General features: G+C 38.9%; 1 protein-coding gene across 1 annotated transcript in view; it reads right to left on the bottom strand.

Annotated features, from left to right (window-relative positions):
• Positions 1-15,778, bottom strand: part of ZNF521 (zinc finger protein 521) — a 282,679-nt gene that overhangs the window by 265,426 nt on the left and 1,475 nt on the right. The window lies entirely within an intron of this gene.

The raw sequence follows: 15,778 nt of genomic DNA, 5'->3' as shown, positions 1-15,778 counted from the left end.
ATAGATGGCATCGATGTCCCACCAGTCCTCGGGACAGCCCACATCCAACACGTGTGTCCATCTTGTCACAACAACAAAGCAAATTTGCATGGAAAAGTGGCATATTTCAAATGAAAGAAAGCAGACATTGCTTCAGGATGGTAACCTGCCAGTGGGAAATGTGAATTGTTTTTTCCCCTAGCTTCTCCACACAGTGTATTTAAAACACACAACGTGACATTACCAGGAACTATTCAGCCCAAAGTCAGCTGCATTGCTCCAATGTTCCAGGCACAGTCATCGGTCACTTCTCCTATCACTCAAACTGGTGGAGGGCTCGACCTAAGCAAATCTCCTGACCTTTCAGTGACAGCAACCAGAACACCTTTGAAAGTCCACTCAACCTCTGTAAGTATTTCTGCTGAGAGCTCACCAGCAATGGGAAAACACTCCTGGGTCCCTCACTCCAGCACCGCACCCCACCCCACCCTGACCTTCTCTAATGGGTCCCTCACTCCAGCACCGCACCCCACCCCGACCTTCTCTAAAATACCTCCCAGATCAGCTTTCTGAAGCACACGATTCTTGTATCTGAAGCCAAAGCCTTTAATCACACAATTAGGGATTTGTCAGGTTTCCACTGCTTTCAATTCTCTCTCAGGTGTAACTGACTAATATCATTTTTTTTTTTCTTGTAGAAGTAACTTTTGGGGCTTGGGGGTGGAACAGCAGAGGGAACTGAGATCAAAATGCTTAAAGCAAAAGGAACACAAGAGGGGCGAATGTGGTGGCCAGAGGATTCATTATTTCCACCTCTTGACTGGGCTTAAGATTGGCCTTGGCTTCTTCTATTAGAAAATTCTGAGACCCAAGTCTACCTGTTTTCAAGTCAGGAAATCTACATTCTTTTTCTGCTTCAGCCGTGCTAATGGGATGAGATACAGCTGTGTCTGTGCCTCAGTTTCCTCGTCTATAAAACTGAGACAATGATAACTGACAAGATTCACTTAAGATCAAATGAAATAGATACACAGTGTCTTTAGAAACATTAAAGAGGTGCCCAAATACAAAGTATTTGCCATAAAGATTGAACTCACCAGAGCTCCAGCTCCATTACCCCCCTTTCATTCTAGAGAATGGTTACTAAAAGTTGAATATAAAAACTTACACCATTCCTCTTAGGCCTTCTCCAGGAGGGGGAATAGTTTCTGTTCTACACAGAGACAAGGCAGCCACAGACTGTGCCGTGCACACCTCAGGACTTTGCAGAAGAGGGAAAGATGAAGAGGAAGAACTGTGTCTGCTTCCTCAGCTTCCCCGTGGACTTCACCCATAATCAAAAGCTGGTACTACTTACAAACTTTCTAAGAGGCTGTTAAGTTACCTGTTGGGCATCTTACATGTGTTACCTAATACAACAGCCCTGTGAAATAGATTCTTACCATTTTATTGGTAAGAAAGCTGAGGCTTAGTAGGTTTCATAACATGCAGGATTCAAAACCAGGTCATTAGGCATGGTATCCCTCAGGTCAACTCATTGGGACACACTGAGAGGGGACAAAAGCCTGAGACCTTGACAGCTAACACTAGACTAAGGAAGGTGACTCTCACAGGGCAGGAGGTCTAGGATTCTGGCTTTTGTTGAGAGGCTGAGAGGGATGGGGAAAGCCACTTTACCTTCTACAGCCTAGAATGTGTACAGCTGTGAGAGGCAATTCCTAGAATCAGAAATCAAGAGACTGAGACTCTTCCCTATTCTATCACAAAGTCCTGGTGACTTGAGATGGGGCACAGAAGCTCTTCCGGTCTTGGAGACGTCAGGGTAGATGGGTGCTCCAGCATCCTTGCCCCGCTCGGGCCACTGCACTTCCCTGGCCTCTCTCTCGCCTCTTCTCTAACAAGACATCCAGCCCCAGCCAGGGCCAACCTGTTAGGAAACTGAAAGGCTACCACTGCCCTTTCTAAAGAGTCTTCTAGGATATCTATGTCAAATTATCTCAAAGGGGAACTTCCTTTGTCACTTACTATCATTTAAGGGTATTCCACTCATTAAAAGTGGCCTCGCACAATCCTCTTGACTCTCTCCACCCTGATTTTCAATTACTATTTCTTTCACTTCATTTAGCATTAAAGTTGAAGGAAAAAGTATAAATGGATATTTGAAAGTCATCTGATTGGATGTATTAAGGTTTTAGGCTTTGTCCATATAGAAAGACAACTTTATGACGGTTATAATTTAGTTAAAATAAAAAGACATGGTAGTGTCTGCCCAGAGTATCAGACAAATGAGTACTGAGGTCAACCAGTGGGCAACAGCACAGGCTGGGTTTCTAAAGCCTGAAGGGACAGTCGGAGCCCAGCAATCTGGGAGTGGGGACTGGGTGATTTCATGAACTAAACACAGAGAGGACTGGTGACTAAATGAGCAACGGAATGCAAGGGGAAATAAAAATACAGCAAACTGAACAGTTAGGGCTTACTGCAGAAGAGAATGAAGAAGAAATGAAGAGCAGAGAAAATTCAGACAATCTGCCCCAAAATAAGGTTTCACGTAAAATTAAAGCAGTGGCTAGACACAGCCAAGCACGGACTGGTAGGTAGCAGCCAGCCAGCAAGACACATTCCATCTTTACACCCTCTACTTGTACCACTTGTAGACAACACAGAATCCCTTTCTGAAGCCTAGAAGAAAATGCTTCTCGATCAATTTACTGATGGGTATGGTGATGTAGAAAATCATCCCCTTGTTCGGCTAGTTCCTTTATAAACTCAAGCCCAGATTTACCTTTTTTTTTTAACCTTTTTAATTTAAGGATTATTAATCAATCTACTATGATTAAACCTTCATAATGATAAGTGAATTATTTGTCTCTACCTCCTCTCCCAAGAACGATTAGCCTACCTTTGCAAATTAGCATTTAGTGATGGCCCTTTTGCAAAGAACCACAAAGACCTGACTTACCAAGAAGATGGCAGAGGCTCTAAAATGAATTAGCTCCACTTTATGTTTCCATTCTTTTAATTGGAATTTCTGCAGGATTTTTTCCTTCAGAACTCTCTCTACATTGGCAAAGCAAAGTGGAGCTTGGAATCAAGGGCTGCTTTGGCCAGTGGGAAGGGACTGGTCATGGTAACTGAACCCAGGGAAGACGTCCACAAGGGACCCATCCAAGGCAGGCCTCTGAAAGCTGTGTCCAGCCACACGGGTACCTAGAAATCCACAGAAAAGACTTGCAGCCCATGGGATGAAGGGTTTCCCCACAAAAAGGAGAAGACCTTTGAGAGTGAGAGTAAGAAACATTTACTAGGTATTTCTTACCTGACAGAGACTATTCTAAGCGCTTACATGAATTAACTCTGAATTCTCACAACAACCCTATGAATTAGGTACTATTATTACCCTCACTTACAGATACAGAAACTGTAGTTCCAAGTGATTTCGTAATTTGCCCAAGGTCCACAGACTGAAATTTCAACCCAGGAAGTCTGACTTAACACCCACGCTCTTAACCACCATACTTTATTGACCCATTTACTAAATGTTTGCTAAGCACCTATTATATTTCCACACATATGCTTGGGTGCTGGACCTAGAAGGGTGAAGGGGGGCAGACAGGGCTCTGAAGCCAGTGTAATGAGAAGACAGAACTAAAAGAATGATCAGAAAAAAGAAAAAACCTTTCTATGTCAGACACAAACTCTAGTAGTTAGAGGGAAAGCCTGACAAAACTGAAAATTAAAACATTTAAACTTCTGTATGGCAGAAGAAAAAAAATTACCACCCACAAAGTCAAAAGAAAAACTGGGGGAAATATTTGCAACATGTAAGTCAGAAAAAGGACCAATTTTCTTATTAACATGAGCTGCTCTTTCAAACCAAAAGATAAAAGAGTCAAGGAAATAAAAAGGCAATTCACAGAAAAATAAATACAAATCCTTGTGCAAACATATGAAAAGATGCTCATAATTACAGAAATGCTAATTAAAATGTCAATGAAATACCATTTTGTTTATTTCACAAGCCACATCAGTAAAGATAAAGTATTTAAACACAGGCACTCTCTAATCCTGTTGCTAACAGCAGTGTGAACTGGCATTACCTCTGTGGAGGGCACATTTGCAATATCTATCAAAATGATAAATGGGTGTTCCCTTTATCCAGCAATTCCAACTTTAGAATTTTACACCATATATATAATCACACATGTTAGCAAGGATGTGTGTATGCTCACTGAAGCAACATTTGTAAATAGTAAAATAAACAAGTAAAAAAATAGGAATAAATGATAGAACACCATACAATGGATACAGTTGTTAGAATAAAGGGAAAGGTCTTAAGTGTTGATATGGAGGGATTTCTAGGAAATATACTTAGGGAAGGCAACATAGAGAGCTCCCACTTTTGTTTGGGAATAAAAGATACCCAAGATACCCACATATATGCATTGCCATCTAAGAATGGTCCAGTTTGCTGCCGAAGACATTACCAGTAGAATCCTCCTCCTCTAAATAACGGTGGAACACCTATTTAAAGAACAGTTGGGGCTTCCCTGGTGGCGCAGTGGTTGAGAGTCTGCCTGCCGATTCAGGGGACACGGGTTCGTGCCCCGGTCCGGGAAGATCCCACATGCCATGGAGCGGCTGGGCCCGTGAGCCATGGCCGCTGAGCCTGCGCGTCCGGAGCCTGTGCTCCGCAACGGGAGAGGCCACAACAGTGAGAGGCCCGCGTACCGCAAAAAAAAAAAAAAAAAGAACAGTTGGTAGGGACAACACATCACCAATATCCCCAGCTTTCTGAAAGTTCGCTTTCCACCACTTTGATTTTATGAAAGATCTACATTAGTACCTGCTTTCTCTAACTGAAAGAAATCCGAAGAGGATTTTCGATTTTAGAAAAGAAGGTGGAAAGCAAGAATAGCATTCGTGAGTTTGTTTTGCAGCAAGTCCAGCCGTTATAGAGGCATTGCTCACCCGCCAGCAGCAAGAGTGGCACCACCAACTCCTTCCCCAGGAACTACACTGGGCATCGCAGCAACAAGCCACCAGAGCTTTGAACTGTGTCTGTGAGCATCTGTGCTTTATCTCGATGTATTTTGTGCATCTGTTAGCAAGATGTGTCCTAAGGTAAATGCTTCCTTGCTATACACCAGTTCCTATACAAAAGGTTTCACAGGAACACTCTACTTTCAGATAGACTGGGGGTAGGGGGGACACTATTAGCCTGTCCAGGTTATGGAGGCACCTCACTAAGACTTGGCTTAGAGAATTATGTGGATGGTGATAAGGGTTGTAGCTTCAAACATCCTGTCATAGACTGTCTTTTGGGACTTTGTGAATAATACCATCATGAATAGAGACAACAGGAAATGTTTAAAAAATGTGAGCTGAAAAGTGAAAAAAAAAAGAAGAGCGTTGGTAGGTAGATTACTGTTTTTTATAATCTTTCCGCAGTTTTTCTATGTAAGTTTTCACTTACAGAATATGCTCATGAATTGTTGATGCACTGTCATAGTCTAGTATTTGCTCCTTGATGTGGAAGATGTGCTAAGAATTTGTAAAGATCATAAGCAGAAACATATTACATGATTTGTATATATTTTCCTAATTATCTATGAGGTTAAACGGAGAGGAGAGTTGTTAAATTCTCTTATGATGCCAAAATGAGTGAGTTTATCCCATATTTAGACAGCATTATAAGAATTATAAGAAATTCAGATATTTGGAATAAATAGATCTAAGTGATGAAAAACTCAAGAAATATAGTTAGCTTACTTAGAGTGGAAAAACCAGGCCCATGTACAAACGATGGCCAGAACTTGTACACAAGTTAGTCATGTGCAAATAATAGGTACCATTTGTATGAACTGAATGTATACCATTGTTGCAAAACTAAGTACAGTTTGGAGTTAAACAACATTAATAGGGACACAAAGAGTCATCGAAAATGTCTTCATAGACTGTTAGCTCTGTGAAACCCATGGGCAACTGGGTCTGACTTTTTCCTTACTGTATCCTTAGCACCTGACACATAATTAGTACTCAATAAGAATTCCTGTAGCATGCATGAGCACGCTCAATGGTTTCCATTCAAAATCATATTAAGGGCTTCCCTGGTGGCGCAGCGGTTGAGAGTCCACCTGCCGATGCAGGGGACACGGGTTCGTGCCCCGGTCCGGGAAGATCCCACATGCCGCGGAGCAGCTGGGCCCGTGAGCCATGGCCGCTGAGCCTGCGCGCCCGGAGCCTGTGCTCCGCAACGGGAGAGGCCACAACAGTGAGAGGCCCGCGTACCGCAAAAACAAACAAAAAAACCAACAAAAACCATATTAAACCTCAGATTTGGTTTGAAAGTGCTTTCACCAGGATCCCTCCCTGACCTCACTCATATCTCTGGGAAATGTTCTCATAACACCAGGGCTTTCCCTTCACCTAATTATAAATTACTAGTATCTACTGAATTGTTCATTTAATGTATTTCCACTGCTTGGCTGTGACTCCCCAAGAGCATAGACCCTATCTGTCTCCTTCATAGCATCCCCAACTCCTAGCACTCCAGGACTGGTAAGTGATGGATGTGCAGTAAATATTTGTTGATTAAACACATGAGTGCATTAATGCATTTGTTTGTGCATTTGTATGCTTGTTTGTTTACCACCTAATTTTAGGCTATGGGGATTCAAAGAAAAGAAACACAGAACTCTGCTCTCAAAAAGCTTATCGAGAAACCAGAACACCAAGGTATTGTCATAGTTTCTATGACATATGAGATATGGAAGGGATAATAAAGAGAGGAGTCATTTTAACTCGGGTGGGTCAGAAAAAGCCCCACAGAAGATGTGAGATGAATCTTAAGAAATGAAAACAATATTCAAGCCTTTATTATCGTACAAAGCAACCTGAGTATCTACAATCTAAGCCTGGAGGAGCGAAGCGAGGAAAATCATTAAAGGTTTGGGAAATGTTGCTTTATGAAAATGGTACCAGCATTTGGGCAAATGGATGGACACGAATTGAAGAGGAAGAGCCAGCATAAATCAAACTAAATTAAAATGCTGTCCTTAAAGCAACACACTTTGACCTTGCACAGCTGCAGATTCACACCTATTCCCACTGCAAAAACCCACCCGAGACCCAGGCAAATATAGAGTTGGTGAGTCACTCACGCATACAGACAAACTCTAGTTCAAGGTAGCTGCTGCTACTAGGGCTGCTCCCAGTTGAGATACGACAAACCCCTAGTGGGGTCAATTGGTCACTGGCCCAAGGTTCTCATCTAGAAGCTGAAAGCTGCTCTATGAAAATTCCAGAGTTTGAACAGAGTCAGAATCCTTATAAAGGCCCTGAGAATGGTTCAGTGTGTAATTCATGTTTCTTTCTGTGTTAGCTCCCTAAGTAGGGGGTCTGGACAAGAAATCACAGTGAAAAGTAAGACCTTCTAACCTCTGCTGTTTGATTTTGTTCTCAGCTACAACCCAATCAAGTTCACAATTTTAAAAGAATCCCTGCCCCATTAATATGAATTACTGATCAACTTGCAAGAATTACAATTTTTCAATATGAGAATTCTACGATGTTAGAGAGAGAAGGGAACTCAGAAGTCATCAACACATTCCTTTGGTAAAAAAAAAAAAAAAGTGAGTTAGGTTCCACAGAAGTTTACTGAGCACTTAGTATGAGTCAGGTACCTGGCTGACCCTCTCCTGGCCTGAGGGACCCAGAGGCAAAGACAGAGCTAGGAAGCCATTCCAGGGGTCTGCCAGACCATCATACTCATATTGGATTTTAAATATGCAAATCAGCAAGTATAAAAAACAGTTACAATTAATGGGAGCTATAAAATGCTGTTATTATCTTGTAATGGTTTTATTTTGAAGATTAAAAATTTGATATAGTGATGCAATACTTATGAAAATGACATATATGATATTGGAGGAAGCAAAAGGGATTTCATGTGATCATCTTTCTCTCTGGTCAATTACACTCCACCATCACCGCTGATACTGCACTCACGTCTTTGAACATGAAGACCATCAAGACAACCAATATCATTATCCCTAAAGTGTCTTATGCTTAAGATCCATGATTCTGTAAAAGTTTATTTCAAGGCATTCACCTATTTCCCTGGGGAAAAATAATTAAACCTGCGCTATGGACGTTTCATTACTAACTTGGTTCATTCTTTAGTGTTCTATTCCTGAATATTTAATGGAATGAATTCCTCATGACTTGTTTCACCTCGATTTTATATAGCAATTAGGGACTCTTAATTGAGGTTTAGTTTTGCTGTTTCTTAATATTAATATCATACACATTCTCCAAGAGCCTCCAATTATTTCAAGGATGCCACAAATTCTTTGAAATTTTAAAAAATTTACTTTAGTATCACACAATTAGCTTTTAGAAACATTATCTAGATCTTTTAGGAGGACTAAAAGATATTGCAAAGTCAATGACCTAAATCCAAAAAGAGTTGGAAATAGATATTCTATTGTATTTAGTGGTTTCAGTTCAAGTGAGCGTATCTACCTTTTAATCATAAGAGAAAACAAAGCTCACCATTCTCAAAAAGTATAACTCACCAAACGTTTGGTGCCAAAAATGTTTTTGAAACTCATTTTATCTAACGTTTTTAACAGACCCAACTTGCTGAAAAGTAAATATACCATATACACATATCTCCCACCACTTGCATTGCTTTTTTCCCCTAAATTAAAAAGCAATGGAAAGTATTTAACATCTCATCCAACTTCCTAAACTCTAAGCTTCATAAGAGCAAAGCTTATGTCTGGTACACAACTGAATATTTGGAACTAGCACAGTGCGTGGGACAAAATAAGCACTAGGAAAAACAAACAAAAAACAACTTGTTGAACGATGAAATGAGCCCCCTCAGTCTACGGAGAGGAAATCCGAATCCTGGAGAACAGAGGGTAAGGTGACTTGTCAAAAAGTGCAGGCAGCAAATCAGAGCTCACCCCCTGCACCCTTTCCACTCCACAGCCATCTCCTTGCTGGCACTAATATCCAAGTCACAATACTTATGACCATAACTGATTTTTTCTGCTTTTATTCTCAACTCTTTCCAGGAATGAATATGCATTACCTTGAGTCCACAGTTCTTTTTCACCCCTTGCCTCATGTCCACAAAAAGTACATCTAACTTTGTATATTACACACTGACAGCCCCAAGCCACCCTCCACAGAGCAATCTCAGACTCCGTACAACAGCTAATGAACAAAACATTCACTGGAACTCATGACGGCACCACCTTCCCAACCAGAAGTTCTCTTTTGGCTTCACTGGTCCTTGGTAGAGCGGTGTTTGTGAATACTTAACTCCCTTAAATGTATAAAAATAAGAAAAGACAAAAGTGTGATACTAGTGATAGAAAGCACATGTCTAAAACACTTCTAACAATTGAGACACACTAAATCATCAGGAATGCTGAAAGCAGATACTAGCTAGTCATATTCACGTGCTTACTAGACCTAATCTGGTTCTATTGTAAAGGAAAGGAATAACATTAAGGAACACATTTGAAATGCTAGAAATTGTTTCTAAGAGTCAACATATTGTTTAAAAAATTGTAATATTGTTTTAGAGTCCTGGTCACAGCACCCCTTCAGTACAGGAATTTATTGTTCACCTTATTGACCCTTCAGCTCTTCATAGGTTTTCACAAATGTATTCCGTATGAATATATGCGACTGTCTATACTTGAGAATGAGAACCACGTATCTCCTTCGTTCCCGTCAGGTAAATAACTTTCCATCTTGAAATATCTCTCATAGTGCGCTGATGGGATAAGAAATTTGGGGAAAAGTCAATCTTGAGAAAGAAAGGAGAAATAATTTCAGTGAAATAATGAACCTCAAGGGTACGATGATTTTAATTTCTAAAAAAAATTCTATTCTTTACAATGATACCAATTTTTATTAGGCAATATCCAGTTCAATCCATTTTTTTCCTTAAAAAGTGATTAACACTATGAATTCGCTAACCAAAGTATATTTTAAATAGAACGTCAGAGTATGTTTGTATGTGCATACATATTGCTTATGTATATATCTCATACAGAGTTGTGATAACTGAAACCTTTTGATTTCACACATATAAAAATCTTCATTGAAACCAAAACATAATTCCTACAGAATTATGAAAATGAGTATTCTGAATGTCAGTCACTTGACCACATTCAGTGGGAGACAGCTATGCGCATGCATGAATAGTATATGCTTTCCAAAGCAAATCATCTTCATTTGAAAACAAGACTTTACATGCTCAACACATGTTCAACACATACACATGCAACTGACAAATTTACGTATATATTTTTCTTTTCAGAATTTTTCAAAGCATTTACTATCCCATGAAATTAAAACTGGTGTCCAATTTAAAATAATACTTTTTAAATGTAAGCATTTATCCTTTTTCGGGAGGGGTTTCTAAAAAAGGGGAATTTCTAGACAGTAATCTTTGAATCTGGATTTTTTTTTTTTTAATGACCAAATTATAAACCTCTGCAATCAGACATCTAGAACAGAAATGCCAACGGTAGTGTGTGCTGCCAAAATAATGATACCCCCAAGATCAGCCCAGTGCCTGTAGCTGTGGCAGGGTCCCCAGGCAGCTGGGTAACTGCTACTTGATCATTATGCCTGCTAAAACTGAAGCTACTGAAGTTTTAAAGAATTCATGTCTTACTGAATTTCTTTCATCTCTAATAATTACTAAACTGGCATAATTACTTATACTAGAGGTGAAATGTGATGCATGCTAAAAGCCCAAGCTGCCTAAAATTAAAGTTTAAAAAAAAAAAAAGCCACAATTCTTAGTTTTCAAAGATTTATCTTGTGTTAGGCTTTTATGCCAAGAGTTGCATAATTATTTAAACCATTTAAAAGCTTTCCTTACACTATTTGATTAATACTATAACAGGGCTATTTAAATTTACTAATGTTAACTTTAAGTTTTAATTGCTTTGTCATAATATTGTTGCAGAACGTATTTTAAATCAGACAAGTACACTTTCATTACAGCAAACAAGGTATATGCAATCCTAGCTAGTGTACCATGTAATCCCCAAACAAAAAATGGGAACATATTTCAGATTTAATTGAAATGGGATTAGAAACTTGCATGCATTCCCCCCCACAGAACTAACTTTAACCTTTGACAGCACAATGGGAGTCAGTGGAGAAAAAATTAAATACATCTGGGAAAATACTTAGCCAGAATATCAGCCTTTGTATCAAAATTTCATTCAATTCAAGAGCATTCTTTAACATATTACTTAATGACAACATTTACATTTTAAACAATCCATAAGGCTTCTAAAATATGTTGCAAGTCTTAAAATTATTTTCTCTATGAAATAACTAAAAACTCAACATGGTATTCATTAAATCCAGCCATGAAGAATGTATTCTATGGCAACAGAATTAGTGACATTAAACCAGCAATGTGAATTCTGTCAGATGAATTAATAAAGCACAGTTAATAGGAAAAACATACCTTTCATAAAATTCTTAATTGATCTTGGTAGAATTGCTCTTTTCTACTATCAAAACCTCTTTCTCCTCATTGCATGGTTTTACATCAAAATGAAAACTCAAGCAAGTATATTTGATCCTATGTTTCGATTTATGTGAACAAGTATTTCACTAGAATTTACCAGACTAGCCAATTCTCAAAAATTGACTTCCTTTAAAAATAAAAGGAAGGGAGCAAAAATGTTCCTGTAAGTTGAAAAGAAATATCCTACAAATATGCTACAAGACTTGCAATGACCCAAACAAGCAAGCAAAAAGAACTAAGTATAATTACTGAAAGCAAAAAGTTGAAAACTTCTGTCATCACTATTAGACATCACTGCTGTCAATAACTACAATGGATTTTAAGGGATATGGGAATACTCTGGCAAAACAAAAAAGAAAAATTATTAACAGCTTGCTTTATAAAAAGCTGCTAATCTCAAATCCCTTTGTAATTTCATTTTTACATGTACGCTTTTATGTTCAATATCCTATTTTTCACCCTTTTTTGACTGGATGAATAAAAGCCAACAATCCACTCATGCATCAAACAGATGTTTTTGTTTTTAAGGCCAAGTGGAATCTTATGAATTTTTGTTCCCTCCCTTTAGGAAGATGCTGCCAGAACTGCTGAAATTGTGAAACCAGCATTTTGGAAAAGACTCACTGGACCATCAGTCCTGGAAGTTTGACTAGCACTCATGGGATTCGTGCCAACTGTAATTGCTGTTTTTGTTTATGTAGGATTGTCTACTGATTGGACTATAATCAATTTAATGACTTCAACATCTAGTCAGTATAATTTAGAGGTGGTAGAGGGAAGAAACAGTCCCTGCTTGATAGATGCATAAAAGTCCAACTGCAACTGTTTGAAGGTGGTACAAACACTGAGCTTCTGCAGTGTTTCCAATAATCAGGCTTTTTAGCACCTAAATCCAAAAGTAAATGCATACATTGCTGTGTGCTGCAGAATTAGTATTTTGCTCTCACAATTATGAAAAAGAATATATGTAGATATTTTCTCAATATTTTTTTTAAAAACTTTAACTTTAGGTTAAACCTAGTTATTAAAAAAGGGAGTCATGCTTCATTTATCTAAAAATAATTCTGAGCAAAAATCTATATTGCAGGTTTTAATTAAAAGCAAACTATTACTGTCTTAATGCAATAGTTTCCTTATTATGGCATCATCTCCAAAACCAAAACTGAACCTCTAGTGATAAGGAGTTGCTTTTTTTGTTTTTTAATAAATAAAACACAGAGTACAAGAGGACCACTTTTTTTTTCTTTTTTTAGTTATACTTCACCTGTCTACCTATAAGGAAATATATTTTTGACTTTGAAAAAAAATGTGTTTAAATAAGGATTGGAGAGTTTAATGTTTCTATTAAATTTAGAAGCTAGTACAAGCTCCCTGCAGTGGCTTTTTTAACACCTACAATTTCAAGAGGTTTTCCACCAGAGAATACAGCCTAGTAGATAGGTTTTCTGACTTTTGAAAGGTTATGGACTTAAAACCCATTGCCTTTTCTTTCAAATTCTATAGTTTACATTTCTTCTTTAAATTGAGAGCTGAATTTTTGCCACCTCATTATATTTTTGCCACCTCTAAATAAATTACGTCTCCTTAAAAAAAAAAAAACACTTTATAAGTACAAAAGAAGGTAAATGGGAAAAAGGAAAAAGGTCAATTCTAAGTGTGATAACTTCAAAATGTGCCAAGTTACAAAGGGCTAGCTACTGTGACAGCCAAGTTAAACAAGGTATTTTGGGGCTGTCTTTCTCCCTGGTTCCCACCATTTCTCTCTCGAGACCCCTGGTATGGGTTTATGAACACGTGAGGGTCCAGATATCCTAACTCTGTCTTGTGTTTAACTTGGCCATTTACATGTCTAAGTGCTCTGCTCTCTCCTCACCAGCTTTATAACTTGGCTCTTACTGAACATATCACACCTTTATGAAGTGGACCACTTTTTCCTTCTTACAAGTGCTTTTTGGAGTAAATTTCCCCCAAAATTGTTTTTATCAGGTGAAATGGCAGAGAAACTTCCATCAGAGAAGCACCACAATAAATAGAATAAAGAGCCAGCAAGAAAAGACAGAAGTAGGTCATAACTGACCAATTTGATGCCACTGATTTGCTACTTCAGAAAACAAGCAGATAGCAGGACTATTTTCAGGCAGGTAATCTATTCAAATCTCGTGGTTACTCTCAGGAATTGAGATAAATAGCCAAATAATGCAAATGGGGTAGAGGGTAACTCATTTAATTGTCGACCATCCATGCCTCTAAATACTGGCTTTAACTCTCGGTTTCATTAGACAGAAAGGGTTATTCTGAAGATTCGCAGCATTAAGGACAGAATAAGTTTCTTGACTTTGTGTGTGGACTGAGAGAATTTTGATGCTAGGGCTCTGAGAGCAGAAGGGGTAAAACAGTTCCATGTTTCAAAATATAGTTTGCAGCTTTCACAAATAGAAAAGTGAATCTCTTTGGTGTTTAACAGCTTTAATGCACTTTAGAGGACGTAAGGAGACCAAGCAGAGCACGCTCCACTGCAGCCAGAAACCTGGCAGCCACTCCCAGGAGGCAGGTTATTGGGACAATTACACAAAAGTTTGCTATGAACAAAAGATCGTGCAAAATTTAAAGTAGATATTCATTCAAAATGCTAAATTTATGAGTACCCCAAATAAATTCAACTATTAACAGAATTTTTGATAGTCCTTATTTTTAAGGATTTGGTTGGAAACAAAAACTCCAAACTTAACTGTCATTTTGTTTTAATGTTTGTACCTGCCTTATGTAAACTACTCCCCTGAGACACGAGTTTCAAATTATGATATCAGAAATGACAGCCATAGCAGAAATATCTTTTGAACCTTGTTTGTTAAAGAAATAGTATGGATGTAGGAGACAAGTTGGAGATTGAATGCAGAACTTCATGTTTTATTTAGAAGGGCGCATTGCATTTTCATGGTTTCCAATGCCTCCTTCAAACTGGTGAAAAGTAATCTGCAAGGTTTTGAAATACTGTCACTCCTCTAACAAAATCACCATTTTCATCTCTTAGTTGCAAAACTACTAATCAGTTCTTCATAAAAGAAACAAATCAAAGCTGCCTTGCTATGCCTGCTGATAGCAAAGTATTGCTCATTGCTTATTATTATTACTATGCCAGAATATTTGTCATAATAATACCTCCCTGGCTTTTCTAGGATCCAAGTGTGACCTTCCAAACAATATAATGGACAGAACACTCCTCGAACACATTTTGGAAAATGGAGACCCTTCCTGGAAGACACAGGGGAAGGAAAATAGTGACGAAAAGGCTAGGGATTTAACAGGAGCCACCTAGAAGGCCATTCTACTGCTCCAAGACCGCTACTAATATCACAATTACTCATCTGACATAGCTCATCTAAATATGTGTTTTTCCAGGTAAATGCATACCCTGAAGAAAAACAAATCCACTCTTCAGTGAGGACTGTACTATTTTTATTCCTGTCTTCAGCTTCTCACCCCAAAGCTCAGCCAGCCCACCTGAGGCCATTCGCTCTTCTGGGAGCCTTCCAAGCATCTGACAGAGGAGACCACCACTGTGTTCCGTGCCCACCCAGAAAATGGAAGCTAAATCTTTGTTTTTAACGTAAATATTTTATTTAGAACTTGGCAGTTGAAACACAGATGCTGTGTCTTCATGGAGAAGGTACCGGAATATTTTTGCGATGTGACAATATAACAAAAGAATAAAATGCCCTCTACTCATTTTCACTTGCCATCTTTTTGCTTATTAACTTAAGGACTGCACAAGTCTCCGTGCCAGTTATTCTGCAATCCGACTTGTCAAAGACTGCCCTGCGAGTACCGTCAACTGACAGCTTCACTGACCGCCCATAAAATCCTACGTGCATGAGAATAAATCTTCTTTAGGAAGCCCGGGGTAGCACATGCACCACAATCAACAGAACTTTCACCGTGAATTCATTCCAAAGGCAGGCGAGCTGAATGCCCAGAAACTGCAGATGAGCAAAACTACCGACTGTGCAAACTTCAATAAACTTTTTAAAAATAAAAAGCCCCCAGCAGCCCTTAAAACCAGGCTGACACCAAGCGCTCCCCTATCAAACTCGGAAAGTTCTTTCCAAGTGACGAGGAAGAGGTTCGTCCTGGTACTCCGCTCAGCGTGACTTTTAAGGAAGCTGAGAGTCTCACGGCAAGTTCCCCCAACGCGAGCGTCGTCCGCCGTTACCCTGACACCCG

Source organism: Neophocaena asiaeorientalis, unplaced genomic scaffold (assembly GCF_003031525.2).
Source record: "Neophocaena asiaeorientalis asiaeorientalis breed wild unplaced genomic scaffold, Neophocaena_asiaeorientalis_V1.1 scaffold142, whole genome shotgun sequence".
NCBI classification, from domain to species: Eukaryota; Metazoa; Chordata; class Mammalia; order Artiodactyla; family Phocoenidae; genus Neophocaena; species Neophocaena asiaeorientalis.
This window is presented reverse-complemented; position numbering and strand designations above follow the sequence as displayed.